Here is a 25,454-nt window from a genome sequence, read left to right on the forward strand (position 1 = left end):
ATAGATAGATAGATAGATAGATAGATAGATAGATAGATAGATAGATAGATAGAGGGCACAGGGTGAGTTGAAGATGAAGGGGTCATATCTGGAGAATAAAATTAAGGGGTGAGAGAGGATTATACTAGGAGAAGGAGAAAGGAAGAGGTAGAATGGGGTAAATTATCTCACAAAAAAAAACAGAAAAGGCTCTTACAGTAGAGGGGAAACAGGGGAAGGTGAGAAGAAATGAGTGAATCTTATTCTCATAGAATTTGACTTAAGGAGGGAATAACATACATATTCAATTGGATATGAAAATCTGTCTTACCCTACAGAAAAATGGGGGGGGGAAGGGGACAAGAGAGTAGGGGAATGAGAGAGGAGGGCAGATTGGGAAAGGTGGTAATCAGAAGCAAGTACTTCAGAGGAGGGTCAGAGTCAAAAGAAAGAATAGAATAAATGGGTGGGCGGGATAGGACTAAGGGAAATAGAGTTAGTTTTTCACAGCATGTCTACTATGGAAGTGTTTTGCAAACCTGCACATATATAACCTATATTTAGTTGCTTGACTTATCAGTGAGGGTGGGTGGGGAGGGAGGAAGGGAGAAAATTTGGAATCCAAAGTTTTAAAAACACATGTTTAAAAAAAATGTTTTCACATGCAACTGGGAAATAAGAAATACAGGAAATGGGGTACAGAAATCCATCCTGCCCTAGAGGAAAATTGAAGGGGCAGGGGATAAAAGAAGCGGGGGGAGACATAGAAGGGAAGGCAGACTAGGGGAAGGGGTATTCAGAATGCATGCCATCTTGGGGTGGGGAGGGGCGAGATGGGGTGAAAATTTGGAACTCAAAATCTTGTGGAAGTAAATGTTGAAAACAAAAAAAAAATAAAAATTACCATAATATTACAAAAAAAGCAAACAACCAAAAAAACCCAACAAAATACAGCTAAGCTATCATTTCCTAAAGGAGATCTTTCCTGATTTCCCCAGTTGTGAGTGAATCCCTGTCCTGAAGTTTCTCTATAGTTATTCTCTATATATTTTGTATATGCTTATGTGTTTATATGCTATTTTTTCTAATAAAACATTAAGCTCCCTTGAGGGAAGGAAGAGTTTTGTTTCTTATTTGTACCCCCAGTGACAAGTGCAATTCCTGACAAAGAGTAAGCATTCAAATAAATGCTTATTGAGTTGAACTGGTGAAAACAGATGAAAATAATAATAATAGACATAATAATAATCATTCATGTATTTAAATGTAAGCATTGTACTTTAAAAAGTACTTGCTCTAAGTAAAAGGAGCAGAGCCAGGAGAACATTTTAGGCAGTAAAGCAATGTTGTACAATGATCAACTGTGAATGACTTACCTATTCTCAGTAATACAATGATCTAAGACAGTACCAAAGGGCTTATGATGAAAAATGCTATATATCACCAGAGAATGAACTGGTGCAGTCTGAATGATGATTGAAGTATACTTTTTTTTTACTTTCTTTATTTTTCTTGGGATTTTGTGGGGTGGCCTTTGTTTTCTTTTGTAACATGGCTAATATGAAAATGTGTTTTACATGACTCCACATTTATAACCTATTAATTGTTTGCCTTCCCAAGGGAGGGGAGGAAGAGAATTTGGAACTCAAACTTTTAAAAAATGAATGTTAAAAATTGTTTTTTGCATGTGATTGAGAAAAAATAAATTTTAAAAAATAAAGCATGTTATAGCAAGCCTATGAAATAGGTAATAAAAGAGTAATTATAAGTGACCAGATGCTCAAGGAAATGGGGTAACTTGTTCTAAGTTACTTTAAGCTAATAAATTAGTGGTGAACTTATTTTGTAATCAATTACCATAGTTAAGATTTATAAGGGATAAAACAATATCCATGCCCTTAAAAACCTATTAGTAAAAACAATGGTCACTTTTTGCTTCTTCATATTAGCTATGTTACTCAATCTGTATATTCCTATAGAATCATAAATTTAAGTATTGAGTTATTCTGAACACCAAGGTTTAAATGAAGCTAGATGAAAATTCAGAGATGTATACACATATTAACTGATGCAGAGTGAAGAAGTAGAACCAGAATAACAAAATCTATATAATGATTGCAACAATATAAAAGTTGATAACCAAAAAAAACTGAAACTGAACACTGTAAATATAATGATTAAGAAGTTTGACCCTGGGAGCAGCTAGGTGGTGCAGTGGATAGAGCACCGGCCCTGAAGTCAGGAGGACCTGAGTTCAAATCCGGCCTCAGACCAAACACTTGACACGTACTAGCTGTGTGACCTTGGGCAAGTCACTTAACTCCAATTGTCTCACTTAAAAAAAAAAAAAAGAAGTTTGATCCGGGGGGGGTTGTGAATATGCCCCCCCCCCCCCCACTTTGTAGAGGCAGGAAGACTATGAGTGTGGAATATACATTGCTAGGCTTTGTTAAAATTTTTGGTTGAGAAAAATTTTTTTTTCTTTATTTAAAAAATTCTCCATTATAAGAAACAGCTTGCTGGGTAAAAAAGAAAAGAGGGCATTTGGAAATGAGAGTGACATAAAAACAAAAAATAGCAAGAAAATAAAAATAGCAAATTTAAAGACATAATGTTTTCTAGAATCACAAGTCTTAGAGCTAAGCTCTCAAGAGGTCATATGGTCCAGTACTCTGTGTTCAAATGTCTCATGGATTATTATCTCTATCTCACAGAAGAATTAATGAGGGCTTAAGAGTTTGTGTTGATTATTTATCATACAGTTAAGCTGTAAATAATGGGATTGAGATTACGGATAGTTGAGGAGAAAACCAGAAGCCATATCTCCTGAATCTTGCCACAGTTCCCTTTCCACCATATTATGAACCAGAGCCCTGATGTATTTTCTCACACTGGATAAATGTATATACTCCTGGGGAAGCCTGATCTTCAACACACCCTCTTGGCAAAATTTAGGAGTAAAGATACACAAATCAAGTTATTATTTCTTGGTTGCTTTATTTGCCCTAGTACATATCTGTCTTGAAACTTCATGGGCTTGGCTGTAAGTTTCGTCTGGGCTAGGGATCTCAAATCTAAAGGCCCAAGACTGCACTGAGCTGTTGGCAGACTCCTCAAGGTATATTTTGAGCCCTTTGGTTCAGACAAAACCATATGTCTCTAGTCTAACTTACTGCTTTCAGACAGGATTTAACCCACAACAGCCTTAACGTTTTAAGATAAACTTGTAGAGAATGGCTACCATGGGGTACCTTCTTTGCAATGTTTTATCACATTGCAAAATAATGCTCAATTGGAAGATGATACTTGGCTAATAGGAGAAATGCCAGGCACACCATTACAGCTGTGGGGGCAGGTACTATTCTTCCTGTGAGGTCCATGAAGATATATGTGTGCATGTGTTTGTGTATATATATGAGCATATTATATATGTGTGTATGTGTGTATTTATGAAAACATTACAGAATAAGTGTGTATATATGTGTATATAAATACATCCATACCCACACACATACATATACTTATATATATATATATACACACATATATTCATTCATTCATTTATTTTATTTTATATTATTTATTTTATTTCATTTATTTCCACCCTGATTTGTATTCATATTATGAATTACACACAAATTACACACACATACACACATGTGTATGTATATATATAATATGTACACACATATATATTTTGAAAGACAAAGTGATATTAAAAATATTAGTTCACATTTATATCGATATTTTAGTCTAAAAAGCATTCTCTTCACAATAACTTTGTGCCTAGGTAATACAAGCTTTATACCTATTTTTTAAATGGGGAAATTGAGACTTTTGGAGGTAAAGTGACTTACCTATGGTCACATAGCTAACATATATAGAAATACATAAAACTACTCTAAACAACTGGCAAAGGAGAAAGATATTAATGTATTAGGTATTACCATTTTGAAATAAAAAGGAAAGATGAAGTAAACAGGGATGCTGACAAATTCTGAATCAGATTGGCTGTTGTCAAATTAACCCAAATAGTGTCCATTTTTTTGGAGCTGTAAATGTAACGCACATCATAAATTAGCTGCTGGGTCAAAATGAGTTATCGTGCTATGGAATTCTAGAATTCTAAGAGTCATCTAGACAAACTTCCTGCTAATGGACAAATCCCTTGTATGATGTCATCAAATTCTACTTGAATACCTTCAGTGACAGATAACTTGCTGCTTATCAAGACAGCTGTTCCCATTTCCAGACAGTTCTAATTGTTAGAAATAAAACCTCCAGACACTTGCGGGAAGATGTTTCTAATTTAAGTGAGAATAAATGTCTCATGTATTATAGCTAAAAGGCCAAATGTTTCCCTAACTAGCCTCCTTCTCCACTTCCTTACGATATAAACATTTTATGAAGTCAGCAAAAACTGAAGTGAAGGGAAAGCTGGTGCATGACATTTTATTTGCAGATGATTATGCACTCAATGCAGCCCCTGAGGCTGAGATGCAACAGAGAATGGATCAATTCTCTGCCACTTGTGCTAACTTTGGCCAGACAATTAATGCTAAGAAAGCAGAGGTTCTCCACCAGCCAGCACTGTACCATCCATATGTGGAAACATCAGTTAGAGCAAATGGAGACATTTTGAATGCTGTGGATAAGTTCTCTTACCTTGGAAGTATACTTCCTAGGAATGTACACACATATATGTACACACATATATATTTTGAAAGACAAAGTGATATTAAAAATAATAGTTCACATTTATATCGATATTTTAGTCTAAAAAGCATTCTCTTCACAATAACTTGTGGTTGACACACACATTGCCAGAGCTAGATCAGTGTTTGGGAGGCTCTGAAGGAAAGTGTGGGAGAGAAGAGTTATTAGACAACCTACCAAACTGAACATTTATGGAGCTGTTGTGCTGACCTCATTGTTGTATGCCTGTGAAATCTGGACAGTATACCAGCTCCATGCCAGGAAACTGAATTGCTTCCATTTGAATTGTCTTATGAAGATTCTGAAGATCACCTGGCAAGATAAGGTGCTGGACACAGAAGTTCTTTCTCGAGCTGAAATGCCAAGCATTCAAATTCTACTGCAGAGAACATAACTCCAATGGTCTGGTCATGTTTTTTGAATGCCAAATGTTTATTTGCCTAAACGACAATTTTACAGAGAAGCCACACAAGGAAAAAGCTCGGAAAGAACACACACAGAGCTCAGAAGAAGCAGTACAAGGATATTCTCAAGGTCTCTCTGAAGAACGTTGGAATTGATTGTGAGACATGGGAGACACTGGCATAGGACAGCCCTGCATGGCATACCCACATCAAAGAAGATGCTGTGCTCTATGAGCAAAACAGAATTGCAGTAGCTCAAAAGAAACATGAGATACTCAAATTTAGAGTCATCTTCACTCCAAAATTTTCTGTGGACTACTTGTGCCAGATGCGTGGTAGAGCCTACCAACCTCATATTAGTCTGATCAGCTATAATTGGATACACTGTCCCTTGACCCTGATATCATCATATCATTTGGTCCTCTTCAAGCATGAAGAACAACAACCAACCAACAATATAAACATTTTATGAGGTCAGTTATTATTTTATGAAGATTAAAATACAAACCTAATCTGTCTCTTATGAAGTAGGCATGTTTTCTGTCTTTCCTTCAGCAGTTTTTATTTTTTTTCCCAGACATCAAAGAATATTTTTTATTGGATTTTATATAACTCTGAGAATGATTTCAAAATGCTATGCTGTAGACCACATAGGTTTTTCAATGAACAACCCCTTCCCAACCCAGTGCCATCCTTCACTATCCTCAGTAATATTATCTTTCATTATTATTATATTCTCTTTAAAATTTACATGTCCAATTCATTTCTCAACAAGTCAACATTTCACAACAAAGAAAATTACTTTTTCTCCTTTTCTCATGTAAACACAAGTAGTCATGCTGCTTAGTTAATGGCACAACAATCCACTCCAATCCAATATGCATTTATTAGAGGCTTAGTTCTACTTCTCTCCTTTATTTTATTATTTTTTTTCCTTTTTGAATGATGGGTGGAGGTAGGGTAGTTGCTGCTAAATTGGGAGAGCTTTTGTAAAGTGAGCAATGGAGAATTCTGGTCAAGATGGCAACACAAATGCCTAGAAAGGAGAGCAGCTCTTCCTATAATATACTCCACTAATAATTCCAAAAAAAAAAAAAAGAATCAGATTGAATATTGATCAAAAACTCCAAAGAGAAATAACAGTAAAAGATTTCATCCAGCCCAGAGCAGTATAATGAGACAGCCAGATACTGTCAGTCTGGGAAAGGGTTCCTCCAGAGAAGCCAGCAAAATGAGCTCAGGTCAATAGACTCACAGAAGCCCTCTGACCAAGGAAGCCCTGTGAGACATGGAAGCCCACAGGAAGACTCAGCTTGGGGAGGCTGTAGTTGGGACAGAAACCTAAGAGCAATGCTCTGACCAGGGAAGTATATAGGGGAATGGAAATTTGGAAACTCATAGCCACATCCCAACATGGGGGGAAGAAGAGGAACAGAAAAAAATGGATCCACAGAGGTACTTGCCTTAGGGCCTTGGGGAAGGCTACCGGCTCTCGGGATGAAGCCAAACCAGAGAAGATGCAAGGAAGCATTGGGAGCCCAGGAATTCAAGGTTGTGATCAAACAGGGTTTAATCATTCCATCCAGGAGTATGATGACAGAACTTGGTCCTGACACAAAATCCCAAATTAGTAACAGAAACTGAAGATGTAAGTAAATAGGAGAAAGCACAAGACACCATGAAGAAATATTATGAATCAAGATACACAAGTAGTAAACCCAGAAGAAGACTGTTGTTCCACCAAAATTGGGGTAGGGTGAGGTGGTGGTAGAGTTGGTACTCTGTTTTGATATTTTTAACAGCAGACAGAAGAAGGAAAATAAGAGAATATACCAAGAAATAAATGAGAGAGAAGGGATGTAAATGATTATATCTCACATTTGGGATGTGTGAGAAGATTAAAAAAACATGAAGGCAGGGATGTGCAGCTTATGTATCACATGAACCTCATTATCTGAATGGGACAAAGAAGAGGTCAACATATATAGACACACACAAAGAGGCTGTTGTACTAGTATATTAAACTCATTAGAGAAACAGAGATAGGGAAAGGGAAGAAAAGGAATTTAGAGAGATGGTAGATTTGAAAGGGGTTAACCATGAGCAAAATACATTTCAAATTCAAAGGGTGGATTGTAAAGGGGGGATTACAAGTAAAGCATAAGGCCAGAGATCAGGGTCTTGGTGAAGAAAAAAAGAGGAGAAGCTGGACAGTGGAAGCATATACCTTTAATTATAGATTACATTCCTCCTCTTTTACCATTTTCTTCTTTCTTGCAAATGGGAGAAGGGGCACAGGGACGGAAAGGAAAAACTATTTAAAAAATATTTCTTAAAAGTATCAGAGTGTATGATGAAGGGAAATAAAAATTAACATTCATAGCATTATGTGGTTTAGTGTATAAAGAGTTGGACTTGGAGTTAGAAAAAACTAAATTTGAATCCTGCCTACTTAATTGCTGCACGACTCTGGACAAGTTATCTAACCTCTCTCATGCTTCACTTCCTAATCTGTAAAATGGGTATAATAATAGAGCATTTCTCAAAGGGTTCTTATGAGGATCAATTAAATAATATATGTAAAGCATTTTGTAAACCTTAAGGTCCTATATAAATGTTATTATTATTATTATCATTATTTGAATGGGATAAAGTAACCTATAAAATGAAAGAAAGTAGCAGATTGGATTGGAAGAGTCTAACAATATATTGTTATTAGGGAACAAGGAATACCACAAAGTTAAAATGAGGGGTTACAACAGAATTTATTATGCCTCAGGTAAACTCAAAAAAGCAAGGGTAGCAAACATGATCTCCAACAAGGCAACAGCAAAATTAGACATGTTTAAAAGTGATAAACACAGAAATTACATTATAATAAAAGCTTTGTAGATAATGAAACAATATCAATATTTAATATAGATATTCCCAATGGGAAAAAGGGAGGAAGGAAGAAAGAAAGGAGGGAGGGATGAAGGGATGGAGGAAGGAGTGGGGAGAAAAGATTTACTAATTATCTCTTATGTGCCAGACACTGTGCTAAATACTTTACAAATAATATCTCATTTGATTTTCATCACAATCCTGGGAGATAGGTGCTATTACTATTCCCATTGTACAGTTAAGGAAACTGTAGCAGACAGAGGTTAAGTGACTTGCCCATGGTCACACAGTGTCTGAGTGTCTGAGTGTCTGAGGACAGATTTGGACTCAGGTCTTCATCGAAATACTTAAAGTAAAATTTATTTACATTACAGGGAAGAATAGAAAGGAAAATATAGTTGGGGACTTCAGTGTATCCCTTTCAAAACTATCCAAACTAGACAAAACTATCCAAAAGATAAACAAAAAGGAAGTTAAGCACCTGAATAGAATTTTAGAAAAGTTAGATATAATATATTTCTATTAATTGCTGAATACAAATAGGAAGGATTACACATATTTCTCAGTTAGACATGGCACCTTTACAAAAAATTGACCATGTACTAAGAAAAAAACCTCATAAAAAGAAGAAAAGCAGAAATATTAAACATCTTTTACTGACTACAACACTATAAAAATTATAGTCAATAAAGGGCCTCTGAAGAAAGCATTCAAAATAAAATGGAAATTAAATAGTTTAATCCTAAAGAATTTATGTGTCAAAGAATATATCATAGAAATAATAGATAATTTTGTCAAAGAAGATTCATGCAACAATATTAGTGAAATAATTGCCATGATTGAAATAAAACATACCAAAATTTTAGGGGTGCAACCAAAACAGTCCTTAGGGAAAAATTTATATTTCCAAGTATTTTCAACAATAAAAAAGAAAGAAAGCAGATCAATGAATTGGACACGTAGCTAAAGACAAGCTGAAGAAAAACAATAAATTTTTTAAAATCCCAAATAAATAACAAAATGGAAATTCTGGAAGACAAAAAAAAATTCAATTGACAAATAAAACTAGAAGCTGTTTTTAAAATCCAATAAAATGGATGAGTAATTTTTTAACAAGCTGTATCTCTAACATCAAAAATGAAAAAGAATTCACAACCAATGAAGACAAAATAAAGGAAAATGTTAGAAACTACTTTACCTAGTTATATGAATACCACTAGGAAACAGTCTTTACATAATTAAAGACGGAATGTCTTCCCTAAATAACTGGGGAAATACTATTGCTCATGATTGGGCCCTGACAAAGTAATTAAAAAAAAACTACCTAAGATAATATACTTACTCAGTTTCATGAATAGCAAGAACTAGCAAATAAAACTAGCAAAACGTTACTTCTTTTTACTTCCTAATTGTTTTAGGAAGATTCTGAAGATCACCTGGCAAGATAACGTACCAGACATTAAAGTCCTTTCTTGAGCTAAACTGCCAAACATTCAAACCCTACTGAAGAAAGTGCAACTCCAATGGACTGGCCACATTGTTCAAATGCCAAATGTATGTCTACCTAAATGACTATTTTACAGAGAACTCACACAAGGGAAGTGCTCACACAGAGGTCAGAAGAAGTGATACAAGGACACTCTCAAGGTCTCTCTGAAGAACTTTGAAATCAATTATCTGACACGGGAGACACTGGCACAGGACCACCTAGCACGGCAAGCCTGCATCAAAGAAGGAGCTGTGCTCTATGAGCAAAGCAGAATTGCAGTAGCTCAAAAGAAATTTGAGATGTGCAAATTTAAAGACATCCAAATGTCTTCTGAGTTTGTATTGGTCAGATCAGCCACAACTGGACGCATTGTACCTTGACTCCAACATAGCGATGTTATTTTGGTCCTCTTTAGGCCAACAACCAATCACCACCAGCACTAATCAAAGTGCTTGGCACATATTAGGCAAGTAATAAATTTTACTGACTGATACTAGATTTTGACTCTGTGTGTGTGTCTTTCTGATTCAAGTGCATCTCTTGTGTACAACACATTGTTGGATTCTGGTTTCTAATCCATTCTGCTATCTGCCTCCATCTTAAGGGTTAACTCATCCCATTCACATTCACTGTTATGATTACTGTGTATCTCCCCCACCCCCATCCTATTTTCTTCTTTTTTATCCTTTCCCTTCTCAGGAGTCTGTTTTACTTCTGACTACTGCCTCCCTTAATCCACTCTCCCTTTTATCAGCTCCTTCCCCCATATCTCTTATCCTCTTCCCCTCCTATTTCCCTATTGGGGAAAATAGATTTCTCTACCTAACTGAGTATATATATATATATATATATAATTCTTCCCTCTTTGAACCAATTCTGGTGAGAACGAGATTCAAGCAATGCCTACCACCACCCCCTTTTTCCTCTCTACTATAAAAGCTCTTTTTTCCCACACCTCTTTTCTGTGAGAAAATTTTACCCGTTGTACCTCTCCCTTTCCCTTTTTCCCAATGCATCATTTTCTCATTCCTACATTTTTTTTTAAGATCATTGCAATATAATCAACTCACACCCATGCCCTCTGTCTGTGTAGACTCCTTCTAACTGCACTAATAATGATAAAGTTCTTAGGAGTTACATGTATCATCTTCCCCTTCCTATAGGAATGTAAACAGTTTAATTCTATTGATTCCCTTGTGATTTCTCTTTCATGTTTACCTTTTGGTGCTTCTCTTGACTCTTCTGTATTAATGTCAAATTTTCTGTTCAGCTCTGGTCTTTTCATCAGCAATGTTTGGAAGCCCTCTATTTCATTAAATATCCATTTTTCCCCTGAAGGGATTACATTCGATTTTGCTGAGTAGATTATTCTTGCTTGTAATCTTAGCTCCTTTGCCTTCTAGCATATTATATTTCAAGTTTCTTTAACAAAGAAACTATTAAATTGTGTGTAATCCTGACTGTGACTCCATGATATTTGAATTGTTTCTTTCTGGCTGCTTGCAATATTTTCTCCTTGACCTGGGAACTCTGGAATTTGTCTATAATATTCCTGGGAGTTTTCATTTTGAGATCTCTTTCAGGAGGTGATCAGTGGATTCTTTCCATTTCTATTTTACTTTCTGGATCTAAGATACTGGGGCAATTTTCCTTGGTAATTTCTTGAAAAATGATGTCTAAGCTCTTTTTTTTTTTATCATGATTTTCAAGTAGTCCAATAATTCTTAAATTATCTTTCCTATTTTCCAGGTTACTTGTTTTTTTTTTTATGAGATATTTCACATTTTCTTCTATTTTTCAATTCTTTTGACTTTCTTTTATTATTTTTTGAAGCATTATGGAGTCATTAGCTTCCACTTGACCAATTCTAATTTTTAAGGAATTATTTTCTTCAGTGAACTTTTGTACTTCTTTTTCCATTTAGCCTATTCTGCTTTTAAAGGAGTTCTTTTCTTCAGTTAATTTTTGTGACTCTTTTACTATTTAGCCAATTCTGTTTTTTAAGGTGTTATTTTCATCAATATTTTTTGTGCCTCTTTTACCAAGCTCTCAATTCTCTTTTCATAGTTTTCTTGCATCACTCTTATTTCTTTCTCCAAGTTTTCCTCTACCACTCATCTCTTTCTTGAACTCTTCCAGGAATTCTTGCTGGCTTTGGGTCCAATTAGCATTTTTCTTTGAGACTGCTTGTAGCTATTTTGCATTGTTGTCTTCTTCTAACTTTACATCTTGGTCTTCCCTGCCCCTGCAGTAGCTTTTTATGGTCAAGTTCTTTTTTTGTTGTTTGCTCATTTTCCCAGCCCATTTTTTCACTTTGACCTTTATGTTAAATTTGGGCTCTACTTGTCTAAGGATGGGAAGGCACTGTCCCAAGCTTCAGACTTTTTCAAGCTGCTGCTTTCAAAGCTAGTTCTGGGGTTTGCAAGTTTTTGGTGCTTCCAGGGTGGTATTATCCTGGGAGAGGTATAGCCACTTCTCTCCTGGTCTGTACTCTGGTCTTTATCCAGGAAGAGCTCCTATGGGGCCACAAGTATTAATGCTCCTCTTGACTTTGGAACTGTGACCAGGGCCCCTGTTCCCTCATGACCAATCACAAGAGCTCCTCTCTGCCTTGGAACTGTGACTCAGAACTGCTTATGGGCAATAGAGTTGCCTATTAGTGACAGCTGCACACAGTGCCAGCAAAGGGTCCTCTGTAATCTCTTTCTGACCAATTATCTGATCCCTTCACTGCTTCTGGGCTGAGAGCTCCCAATGATACTGCTGTTTTTGAGGCTATCTCCAAAACTGATGTTCCTACCATGCCACAGGCTTACACCTACCCCAAGATTGCAGATCTCTCCTGTGGACCTCCTAAGTTGTCTTAGGCTAGAAAAATATCTCCCTCTGACCTTTTTTTTTTTTTTGACTCCGCCACTCCAAAATTTTAATTGAGGCACTTTTTTCAAATTGTTGGGAGAGTTCAGTTGGGTCTCAGCCTATATTCCATCATCTTGGCTCCACCTGCTCCTTGTAATTTCTAATAAAACTTTTAACAATTATTTTCAAACCCTACATTTTCCATTACTCATTTATTCCATTATAATGTAATAGAAAATTGGTTTGCAATATTTGAGATATAATTTAATTTCTCTGTTATTACATAGAGGTGAGAATTGGTTGGACGAATATCCCTTTTCCCCTAAAAATGGCATCTATGGCAGAATATGTGAAATATAATTATCCCAATCTCAATTTACCTTATGAAATCAAAAGCACTTAATTTTCTTCTTCATAGTAAAAAGTAAGCAAATCAATGGGAAAAGGGGGCAGAGTAGGAATACCTGTCTATGTTTCATCTTTGCTATCACTCTCACTCCACTTTATTTACCTCTTCTATTTCATGCTCTTTAAATTCTTATCCATCCTTCCTGTCCCCAGATTCTTATGCCTATAGCCATAAATACATAGTCTCTTACCTATATCCCCTTACTAATCTTCTCTGTAGATTTTTTCCTCTCTACTTCAATTTAACCAATGTCTAACTCATACAAAGCACCATGCACTAGAGGAAATTTGAAAGATTACATAAGCAGGATCCTCTCTATTATCTCCAACCCAACAGCAAATAATTTGGAAAAATAAGTAGGGGTAAATAGTAATAATGGTGGTGAATTTGATGGAATTAAGGTGTGAAGAGACAGTGTAAAGGAGAAGGAAATTTCCCATTCTTCTCCTTGGATAAATATATCCTTGTTCTGCTTAGAGTTAGAAGGTCAGGTATCAGAATATCATATGAAATGAAAGCATTTCCAATGGAAAGCCATCACTGCCGTCACTGTCCTGAGAACTCTCCCTTTCAGATATGAGTGATGACATTTGCTGTTCCCCTGTCATTCCCTAAAGACTGTGTGATGGGAGATCAAGGTACGGCCTTTGCCTGTGAGGTATGAGCTCACCATTCAGATGTATAACCATTCTGTAATAGAAGCCAGATGCTAAACCAGCTTGGCTTCCTGATTAGCCATGAGCTCCCTTTAAGAAAAGCATACTTTAGTGAAGATCCTGAAATTCAACCATTGGGTAAACTTTCAAGTGAAACAAAGATAAATGAAATAACAAGGGCAAACTCGTGTGTTGGTGGTGATGACACACAATATTTTTTGAGGTCCTCACCTCACAGAATATGAAGAATTCAGTCCAGTAAAAATACAAGCTTGTCTAAGTTCTGCTATATATCACAGCAATTGGCTTATAAAGATCTGTTTTATATATACATTATAAATATGACAGATATAACATATATTAACACACATATATATATACCATATATATGTGTAATTAGTGGGCAGCTAAGTTGCACAGCGGATAGAGCACTGAACCTGGAGTCAGAAAGACCTGAGTTCAAATCCAAATTCAGACTCCTACTAGCTGTGTAACACTGGACAAATTTCTTGACCTCTGTCTGCCTCAGTTTTCTCATATGTAAAATAGAGATATTAATAACACCCACCTTCCAGAGTCCTTGTGAGGATAAAATGAGATATTTGTAAAGTGCTTTGCAAACTTTAAGGAGCTATTTAAATGCTATGGTGATAATGATAATGGTGATGATATCAATATTGTTTGTGTGATTGTAAAAGAGCCACAATTTCCCACTAGAGCAGAGGTTCCCAAATTTATTTGGTCTACCACCTTCTTTTAAAAAAAATTACTCAGCATGCCTCTGGAAATCTACTTTCATTAACCTTTTAATGGTTTTTAAAAATTTGCATAATTTCAAAAAAACATAAAACTTTTTTAAAATGACACATCTTAAATTTAATAATTTATTGTAAATTTGTGGTATTTTCCTGCATTGAAATTTTGATGACACAATATTGAGTCATGTAACCATTAGTATTGTATTGTAAACAAGTCATTACACACACATATTCCTGCCGATGCATACTGGACTTCCCAACAATGCACAACATGCTCCCTGCCAATGCTTGTTTGTTAAGAACTGTCAGCAAATTGGTTATAACTTGAATTTTGTGTTTATTTGGAAAATAATGTAATCACTACAACTTTAACTCTGTTACACAACAGATGAAACATGTATGAACAGTTTTTCAAAATTTTATCTTCTTTTCTTTCCCTATGCTTCCACTGCCCCCTTATTTTTATTCAATGTCCCCCAATTGCATCGAGGCTACTACCACCCCTCTGGATTGTTCCAGCACCCCCAGTAGGTGGTATCACCCACTTTGGGAACCTCAGTGACTAGAGTCTAATTTGATTGGGTCCATTGCCTCTTTGTCAAGCATTAGGAGGACAGCTAGGTGGTACAGTGGATAGAGCACTTCCTGAATTCAAATCTGGTCTCAGATACTAGGTGTGTAACCCTGGCCAAATCACTTCACACTGTTTGTCTCAGTTTCCTCATCTGTAAAATGAGCTGGAGAAGGAGATGTCAAACCACTCCAGTATCTTTGCCAAGAAAACCCCAAATGGGGTCAGGAAGAGTTGGACATGACTGAAACGACTGAACAACAAAAGAAGGTATTTTTGATCAGTGCATCAAAGTCATTATTATTTGCTGCTTTGATTAGAATTCTGAGGTCTTGCAAAGTTGTTTTTCTTCATGTTATTGTTGTTAACACAAGAATTGTTTTTCCAGGCACCATTATTTCAACTTTACATTTGACTTTTCCTAGATTTCTCTGACTATATAATTTTTTTTTGGCTAGGCAATGGGGTTAAGTGACTTGCCCAGAGTCACACAGCTAATAAGTGTCAAGTGTCTGAGGCCAGATTTGAACTCAGGTTCTCCTGACTCCAGAGCCAGTGCTCCATCCACTACACCACCTAGCTGCCCCAACCATATTATTCTTTAAGGTACAATGATATTCTATTATATTCCTGTACCACAATTTGTTCAGCCATTCTCCAAATGATGAGCACCCATTCTGTTTCCAGTATTTTATTACTCCAAAAAAGTGTAGTTATTAATATTTTTATATGTACCAGTCTTTTCACTGTCCTTGATCTGTTTGGGATACATGCCTAACAGTATTGCTTGAGATACAGAATGAGACACAGCAGACATGGCAATATGTTTATTTGTTTTGTTGGACTATATCTATTTGTTTCAAAGGAGTGCCACTCCTTGGGGAGGCACAGTAGGGGTGGTAGGATAGTGGGTAGTGATAGAAATGGAAAAAAAAAAAGCATTGATACTACATTTCCAAGGTAAAAAACAAACCAAAAATTACAGAAGGGGACACAAACAAAATAGAATGGTTTTGTTATGACTGTCAAATTACATGCATACATATATTTATATTCTTCCTAAGAAAAAAATTATACATAACAGAAGTTTATAGTGTCTTACATAAGCCTCTTGTTCTTTTTTATATGTTGGAATATTTGTGGATGGTTTTAAAGTTCACAATAAATAAAGAAAAAATTTTAAAATAACTTAATTGGGCATATTTCTTCCTCACTAATTAGTATCAAATTATGAAGAAACTACCAAATGAGATCTAGTTAAAAGTAGACAAATTCTATGTGGGAAAAAAATTCACAAAATGAATTATTAACTGGTCTTTCCATTTCTAGGGTTTATTCTTTTTAATTTATCCTACACATCAATGCCAAATTAATTTTTCTAGAGCATGGCTTTGAGAATATCAATCCTTCTGCTCCACAACTTTCAATGATCTACTCAAAAGTCTAAACTCTGTAGCCTGGAACACAAAGCCCTTTCTCCCCCTATTCCTTGGTTTCAAACTCTCTAGCTTTATCTCCCATAAGTTGTAAATCTCAGAAAATGAATGAAAAAGAAAACAATAGATTGGTAATATAAAAAGAAAAACATGAAGAAACAATCTGGAAGAAGAAAAACACAACATGAAAATGTTAAAAGAATAAACAATCTCTACATAAGAAAATATATTGATCTAGAAGACAAGATGTGTAGTGATATCTTAAGAAATATAGATCTCCCAGAAAAACACAAGTCAAAAAACCTGAGCACCATGATGAAAGTAATACAAGATTACCGACCAGAACTTCTGAACATAGAAAACAAAATGCCAAATAAAAGAATACACAAATCAACTCCAGAAAAAAAAAAAAAAGACCGTTTGTGTTATCATGAACATTGAGACATGTGGTGGTTAGATTTAATAATTCCAAAGACAAACAACAAATTCTTCCAGCAAGCAGGAGGAAGGGCTTCAAATAATAAGGAAAAGAAATCTGAATAACATAGACAATTCTGCATCTATCAGAAATTACAGAAAGGAATAGAATAATGTGCTCTAAAGCTGCCTCCCTTGAGGGGATTGCCTCCCTTAAGGAGCTCTGACTTCCCTTAAAAAGGCGGCTGCTTGGTATGTTACCTGTAATACATACCTTTACTTTATTTGGAGACAGCCTAAGCAAATGTTGAGACTACACCATGACACACACATACCTTGAACCTCAACATTTTGGTGATTTTGCACCTTGTCAAGAGTACTAGGAGTTTAATTTTATTTTAATAAATGTTATAAAAATTATCATTTGCTCTATCTTTATTTTAATAACATATGGCCATAGCTATGATTCATTTGGTGCATAGTTCCTGATCAGGAACACAAGAAGCCCAGTTAGAACATTTTTTCCTATAAACACTGTGACCACAGATTTACTGTTGGAAGAGACCCCAGAAGTTCTCTAGTCCAAGCTAATCCTTTAATTTTATAGATAAGGAAACCCAGGCCCAGAGAGATTAAGTGACTTCCCCAGAGTCATACAGGGAAAAGTGGCAGGGGCAGAATTTGAACAAAGGTGTCTTGACTCCAAATCTAAAGACCTTTCCTCTTTACCTGTGAAAAAATTATTTAATAACAAATATCTTAGAGATTCAGAGCTTTCCTCCCTCCCCACCCCCAGCCATCCCCTTCTTCCAAAGTCCTGAATTTAAGTTCAGCTTTTCTCCAGAAGGACATTACTGATAATGTCCTGGTCAGCTCCCCTACCCAACCTTGCAAGTAATTTACTCTAAAGTAGGGAAACCCATTGTGTTCTACTCAAGCTTGGGTGGAGACAGATTCTTTTGTCTAGCTAGCCCAAGGCTAGAGGTGGTCTGGTATGGCTAGGAGCAGTCTGGTACAGAGATATTTTCTCTGTCCAGGGGTGAAAAGATGATGGAATAACATCAGCCCCTATTGAAAGGATATATAAACTGTGCACCCTAATCTGAAAGTGATCTCAGTTCCAAACTGCAGCTCCTATGCATGGATGCATGCATGCCACCCACTTTGAGAGGAATAAACACAGATACAATCTAATTCAGTTTGTCTTTCTTAGACCAACTCTGAAGGTTGACATACTGCAATGGCTCAATATGACCCACATTATGCTACAATTTCCAAGAACATATTGCAGGGGGAAAAAAGGAATTATTTTTATTCCAGGGTAATCAGAAATCCCACATAAGGTTGCCAGGACCCCTCCAAAATTGGCCAAGAGCATAGTTCCTCCCACCCAAAATGAAGAAGCATTTCACTTCTTCAGAGGCAGGAAGTCCTGCCTCTATTCTAGGCAACCCCAGCTGGTTCTGGGTGAGGTATAAGGGTGGAACACCAGACTTTTCTTTGTGAGAGATTATTTTCCTAAATCCCCTTTTCAGCAATTCCTTTTATAGATAACAATCAAATTCTTCTAAGTACCTTAGATAACTGTATACCAGGGGACTCTTATTAGCCAACTAGTCTTCTTTTGTAACTGCTATGAAGAGTAATACACAGGTAAACACCAGGTTAGTTCCTAGTCTCCAAAAAGCACAGAAGCTTCCTTATTTATGCTGGAGATCACAGCTTCCTTATTTATGCTGGAGATCAGTCTGGTTGATGTGCACCTTTTCCATGGGACATTCCAACAGTACCCATCAATTATACTCCCTGCCATGGTGAAGATTCCCAAGACAGCACACTATACTTCATTAAATAAGCATACAGAACAATCCAATTAATTTGAATTTTAATTCAGGTCAGTGGGAGAAAAAGACATCATCACATTCTATGTGTATTATTTAGCTTGACTTATCCTGTGAAATTTCACTGGTGACAAAGGCATTTGTGGGAAAATAGTTACTGTATTCTTCCTCTTGCCTGGCTGGTAAATTACATCCCTTCTCCCAGGGATGCAAAATACTATTTGATATATGGCATAATTGCCATATTTAATGAAACTGTTTCTGAAAAGTATATGTGTGTGTATGTACATATATACATACATACATATGTGTGTGTGTATAAACATTTTAAGCAATGTATATTTTGGGTACTTTTGGAAATATCAACAAAATAGGGAAGCAAATGGGTCTGCATGTCCTAAGTTAAATATTTGGGTAGCATAAGCATACTGGATATAACATAAAATGTTAACAGAAAAAGATATCTGAAGGATCATAGATATTGAACTGGAGGTAGAACAATCTAACTTCTTCATTTCACAGATTTAAAAAAAAAAGGGCAGCTAGGTGGTGCAGTGGATAGAGCTCCGGCCTTGGAGACAGGAGGACCTGAGTTCAAATCCGGTCTCAGACACACAACACATAACACTTACTAGCTGTGTGACCCTGGGCAAGTCACTTAATCCCAATTGCCTAGCAAAAAGCAAAACAAAACAAAACAAAACAAAAACAAAAACAAAAACAAAAACAAATTAAAAAAAAAAAAAGGACCAGAGAGACTTGTTAGCTTGCCCAATGTCACGTAGTTCATAAATGAGAGTCTGGATTTGAACCCAGATGCTCTGATACCACTGTACTAGATCACCCTCATTAAAAGGTTAACTATTTGATGGTAAGTATTACCCATCCTTTTACTTTGTTTATATCAGAGTTCTTGTAAGGTTAACTATTGTGTGGGGATTGAAGAGTAGAAAATGAAACTTATTATCTATTTTATTGATTTGACAAGAAATTGATTTTTATTAATCAGCTGTACTTTAGGCAAATCACTTAATGTCTTAGTGCCTCCAGGCAATTCTCTAAGACTAGAAATTACAGGTGAATTGCCAGTGAAATGATGAGTCTCTTCCAAAAAAACAATAACTTTTTAAACATTAACTACTAATAATTTTTGGCACTATCAAATGGTTCAACATCAGAAACCGAAATGATTTTATCAGTGGAAATAACATTGAAGAAAAGGCACTAATATATCTGTTTTACCACTACACAGTAAGGACCACGGGATCCTTCCATTTGACTTGCAGCTAAACCCTTTGATATGTTTTGTTTCCCCCATTAGAATGTGAGCTACTTGAGAGCAAGGACTGCCTTACTTTTCTATTTGAATCTCCAACACTTAGCACAGTGCTTTGCATATAATAAGTACTTAATAAATGCTTTATTCCTTCCTTCATTCAACAGTGTATTCATTTGGGGTGTTCAAGGAGGGCTAGCACCTCTGGTGTAAGGGTTTGCCAAGCACTTTTCAGGGCTACTTATTCACCTTAGCTGTCCACTTGCCACCCAGCTCTCACCTGTGGCTCCAAGAAGCTGTAGCATGTACAGCAGCCACACCCTGGTAAACGTCTTGGCAGACAGGTTAAACAGTTTGAGGCTAACTGACAGGCCACGAACCCATTGGTGAGTTAGGGGAGTATCTACCCTAAATATGTGAAGACTTTACCTGGATCGAATGGGTGGATGAGAATAATTTGTTCCAACTGCCATGAAAACAGCTGAACCAGAAGCTGTGAACCACTCAGAGCTTGCTCAGACATCAAAGATGCCAAGGTCATCTACTGCATCCAGGACATTGTCAGTTGTCCTGACTTTTGTCTTGCCGCTGATGACTCCAGAAGAGATAGTGAGGCTGGCAACTTTTTGCAACTATGCCTCACCTAAATCCAATTTATTCAAGTGGAGACATCACCCTGTGATGTCATTGGTCCTCTTCAAAACAAATGACAAAGAACAACATTCAACAGAATTGCCATGATTTTAGAAGTATTGAAATCTGCAATGCAATTTCCACAAAACTATCTTTTAAGATAGACTGTAAGAATTATTCCCCCTCCCCCCACCCTTCATTCATTCAACTGTTATTCAATGAGCATTTATTAAATGACTACTAGGCACTGTGTTAACCACTGAGGATACAAAGAAAAAATGAAACAATCCCTACCTTAAGGAATTTACATTCTATAGAGAGTGATGGGGAACAAAGTGCACACAGAAAAATAAAGGAAAAACAAATAGAAAAGAAAGAGAATAAATAAAAAATAGAAAATAAAATAGAAAAACAAATAGAAAATAATTTCTGAGTGGGGAGAGCAGTAATATGGGAAGACCAGGCATTAGGATGGACTTCCTGCAGGAATAGCATTTAAACTAAGCTTTAAAAAAAATTGGAAATCTATTATATAGAGATGAGGAAGACTAGGAAAGAGAACATGGGAGGAGAGGGGCAGAGAGGACAGAGATGGGTGTGGGAATGATGGGGTGCAGGCCCAAGCCGAGACTTTTGCCCCTTACCCCAAAAAGAATTTGGGTCCCATTTGTCTAAGGGATTCTCCTTGAATTTTCCCACTTGATCAAGGAGGTCTCTGGAGGTCCCCCTGAGGCTACAATCCTATCAACTGACCTTTCATTATTGCCTAAACCCAATCTCCTAACTCTCTGTTATCCTTAACCTAGCCTAGCCCTCCATTGTCTTATCTCCCTATGGCCCCTGGCTCCCACCCTTGACCCTATCTAGACTCCATTCTCCCTTGGCCACATGGTCCAGGTCCCTGGCGTTCTGTTCACCCTAGCTTACTGGCCACTCCCATCCAGATCCTTCCTAGATCCCCCCCACAGTCCTTCTGTATATAAGGTCCATCTTGTCTCCACTAAGGTACTCAGATTCCTTAAGAACCTAGCCAATAGCTTACAAATGTTCAGACTCCTTAGGAGTCTGGCCAATATGGCAGATCTTTAATAAACCTTGTCTCTGTCTGAAAGAAGGCTTGGGTCAAATTCATTCAGACAGGACCCATGTGTTGTGATTTTGGGGTCCCAGCACCCCTAAACCTCTAGACATCATCAGGAACGTCATTTGAAGAAGAACAAATAAGCCAATTTGGTTAGAACAAGGATAGTAATATGCAGCAAACCTGGAAAGGTAGAGTAGAATCAGATTATGAAGGGCTTTAAAGCAAAATAAAGGAATTTGTGTTGCATCTTAAAAGCAAGAGGGAGCCACTGGACATTCCTGAGTAAGGAAATGACATGGTCAGATGACTGTATTTTACCAAAGGAGGAGACTGAGGCTCAGAGAGGTCAAAGGAACTTGCCCACAGTCAATTGATTAATAGTCACTTGACAATCATTTGTTAAGCACTTGCTTTGGGACAGGCACTGTGCTAAGTTCTAGGGATATAAAGAAAAGCACACAAAGGCATAGCTCATTTTATTGTGCTTCACTTTATTACACTTTGCAGATATTGCAGGGGTTTTGTTTTTTTTTTTTTTTTTACAAATTGAAGGTTTGTGGCAACCCTGTGTCAAGCAAGTCTGTCTATGCCATTTTTTCCAACAGCACGAACTCACATCATGTCTCTGTATCCCATTTTGGTAATTCTCGAAATATTTCAAATTTTTTTCATTATCATTAAATCTGTTAGGGTGATCTGTGATCATTGATCTTTGACGTTGTTGTTGTAACTGTTTTGGGGCACCACAATCAGCACCCATAGAAGATGGTGAAGTTAAGCAATACAGGTTGTCTTTATTGTTCCACTGACCTGCAGTTCCCCATCTCTTTCCCTCTCCTTGGGCCTCCCTATTCCCTGAGACACAACAATATTAGGCCAGTTAACAATCCTTCAATGGTCTCTAAGTGTTCAAGTGAAATGAAGAGTCAATCCACGTGGCAAACTTCAGCCACCCCAACCTTCAGCAGCCACTACCCTGATCAGTCAGCAGCCATCAACATCAAGGCAAAGCACTCCACCAACAAAATGATTACAACTCACTGAAGGCTCAGAAGGTGGTTAGCATTTTTTATCAATAAAGTATTTTTTAAGTAAGGTTTGTACATTGGTATTTTTTTTAGACATAATACTATTGCACACTTAATAGACTATGTCATCGTGTAAACATAACTTTTATATGCACTGGGAAACAAAAAAAAAAATTGTGTAACTCACTTTATTGTGATATTTGCTTTATTGCAGTGGTCTGGAACCAAACCTGCAATATCTCTGAGGTACGCCTATAGTTAGAAAGCAATGGTACTCAGACCTCAGGTCTTCAGATTTCAAGTTCAATGCTTTTTCTGTTAAACTGAGTGGCCTCTCAGTCTGAATGCCTCATTTAGCAGACATGCCAGAAAATAGAGAGTTTATCGTGTGTTCCTTGATATCTTTCAGTAAAGGAAGGGATTATTTAAAAGGCTTTTGTGAATACAATAGTCCAGGAAAATGAAAAGTTTTGTCCTGAACCTTTGATGAAAGATTCAGATCACTGAAGGCTCTCTCCACCCCCAACTCCCTTGGTATATTGTTCTTTAAAATAACAGTGCATTTCTGACTGGTTCAGATTTTTTCCCCCTAAGGGCACAAGTCATTTTGAAATAGTTTTATTTTACAGTCAGAAATGTAAATGGAGATTTTTGTAAAAAAAAAAAGCAAGTCAAATAAACAGAAGCTGAAAAATGATTTTAACTGGGAACAGACAGCACCAAGAATCTTGTACATGGAAGATCAGGCTCATGAGCCATTGAAAATAAGTTTGCATGCAGAGATGACTTTTCAACTTCTTGTAAACCTAAGAAGTTCAAGCAAGTCAGTTCAGAACTTTGTATACATTTAGGAGAGTACTTTAGAGCCAACTGCTGGGATCCTCACTCCAGAGTGACAGATTCAGTGTTTTAGTACCACTTCTAAGAGAAAAGACATGCTGACAAGGAATCTATCTACATTATAGCCTTGCAGAAGGCAGTAATCACTATTTAAATAATGTTTTCCTTCAAAATCTAATTTAATTTTAGTGGGACAGTGAAACTGGATACCTGGAAAACACTAACCATCTTTAGATTGTTCACATTCTTTCATAAAGCAATGGGGAGGGAAGGAAAAAGGAACAAGCAATTATATAGCACCTACTCACGTGCTAGGCGCAGCGCTAAGTGCTTTTTTGCAAATATGATCTTATTTGAAAATGTCAATAAAGGTAAATCAAAGATGTTTCATGTTTCCATAATTTCTCTCTCTCATACCTTCCCCAATTGCAGGCTCCCTCTTCCTCTCAAACTATCCATTCTGCTCCCTTGCTGCTTCATCATTAAACTTCATTTATGAAGTTTATGGAGTGGAGTAGGGATTGTGGTAGTGGAGCACAAACTCTGATAGTTTGTGGTCTACTATGTTGATACTTAGCATTAAAAAATCATTTACTAGTAATTTGACCTTGTTTGATTAATATTTGAGCTTGGGAAAGGTTATAAGGAAATATGTTTTCTAGCAGAGATGTAGTGCTCAACAGGAGCTAAGCTGGGAATGGAACCAGGTAATTTTGGAAGGTTAAATAGAGACACTACTGCTTCTGAACTTTACCATAATTTATTTTGGATTCATAAATATATTCCTAGGAAGTCACAAGTCACCTCTACAGAAAAGCTACACTGGGAGAAAAAGCCAGCACCCAGTATGGAAGTATTTTGGAGGGCAGAGGAAGAAGGAAACCCTTCAGGTGTAGTAGCTGAGATGGTAAGCTTCAATTAAGGATGTGACACTCCCAGAGCATCTGAGTGATGCTGCCATTAACTCACCTTGCTAAAGAATTCCACCTTGGTAGTTAGATGAGACTTCTATAACAAATTCTTTTCTCCATCAATGACAGTTGAACTATATCATAGTGCTGAAACAATCCTCAATATACTACATGATTAAATAGAAATGTGACTAAAGAAAAAAAAAGATGCGAAGAGCATCTGAATTAGACCAAGTGCATACATAGGAAGTACATATTGGAAGTAACACACTTTTGAGAGCATCATTGGATTGATTCTTAAGATATCTGAAAAAAAGAGGAGATAAGAGCTTGGGAAAAATCATGGACTTTACTATTACTGAAAAAAGAAATGTGATCAAGAGAAAAACATTCACTACCACTCTGCTTACCTGCTTTCTTATCTCCACTAGTTGACATATGCCCCAAGGAAGTTAATTACACAAAGACCATATAAAATAAAATATTCATAGCAGCACATTTTGTTAGAGCAAAAAGCTGGAAGTGGATACTCATTGGCTGAAGAATGGCTAATAGACTGTAATAAATGTGGGTAAGATTATATTATCATGCCATAAGAAATCTCAAATATGAGGAATGCAAAGAAATATAGGGAGATTTATATGAACTGATAAAGAGTAAAGAAGATATTTTAACTAAAAAAGCAAAATACTGACTACAACAGTGTAAATGAAAACAACACCAAAATGCTGTCAAATTCAGATTTACTGCAATTATTAATGTCATAATTTTAAAAGAAGAAGGAAGATACATATTCCCTTTCCTCATTAGAGGAGTAAAGGGCAATGAGTATAAAGTGTTGGAGATACTTCCTGATGAAGTTGATATGGTGGTTAAGTCTGGTACAATGGAGAGGAGGGTTGTATTTTGGGAAATCACTCTAATGTAAAGGTTACAGTATTATTAATTGGGAAAATATGAAAATAATCTGTATATATATATATAAAGTATCCTTTATGACTGTATGCTAAAGAGGCATGTTTTCACACATGATAGTTTATAGCTAAACACATTTTATAGTCCTATGGTTGATGAAAAAAAATTCCACTGTGCTTATTATTGTTTGTTGGCTATAAAAAAGCATTTTATTTGAGAGAGCAAAGAATCATCTTAAATACTGTCCTACAACAAGCTGCTTGTCAGACATGTGTCAAAATATCAAGATGTAACAATTCTGATAATTCTGTTTGATGCTTCTCTAATTACTAATATCAAGCAAAACATG

The sequence above is a fragment of the Vombatus ursinus genome, unplaced genomic scaffold, assembly GCF_900497805.2.
Source record: "Vombatus ursinus unplaced genomic scaffold, bare-nosed wombat genome assembly UNPS02014832.1, whole genome shotgun sequence".
NCBI lineage: Eukaryota > Metazoa > Chordata > Mammalia > Diprotodontia > Vombatidae > Vombatus > Vombatus ursinus.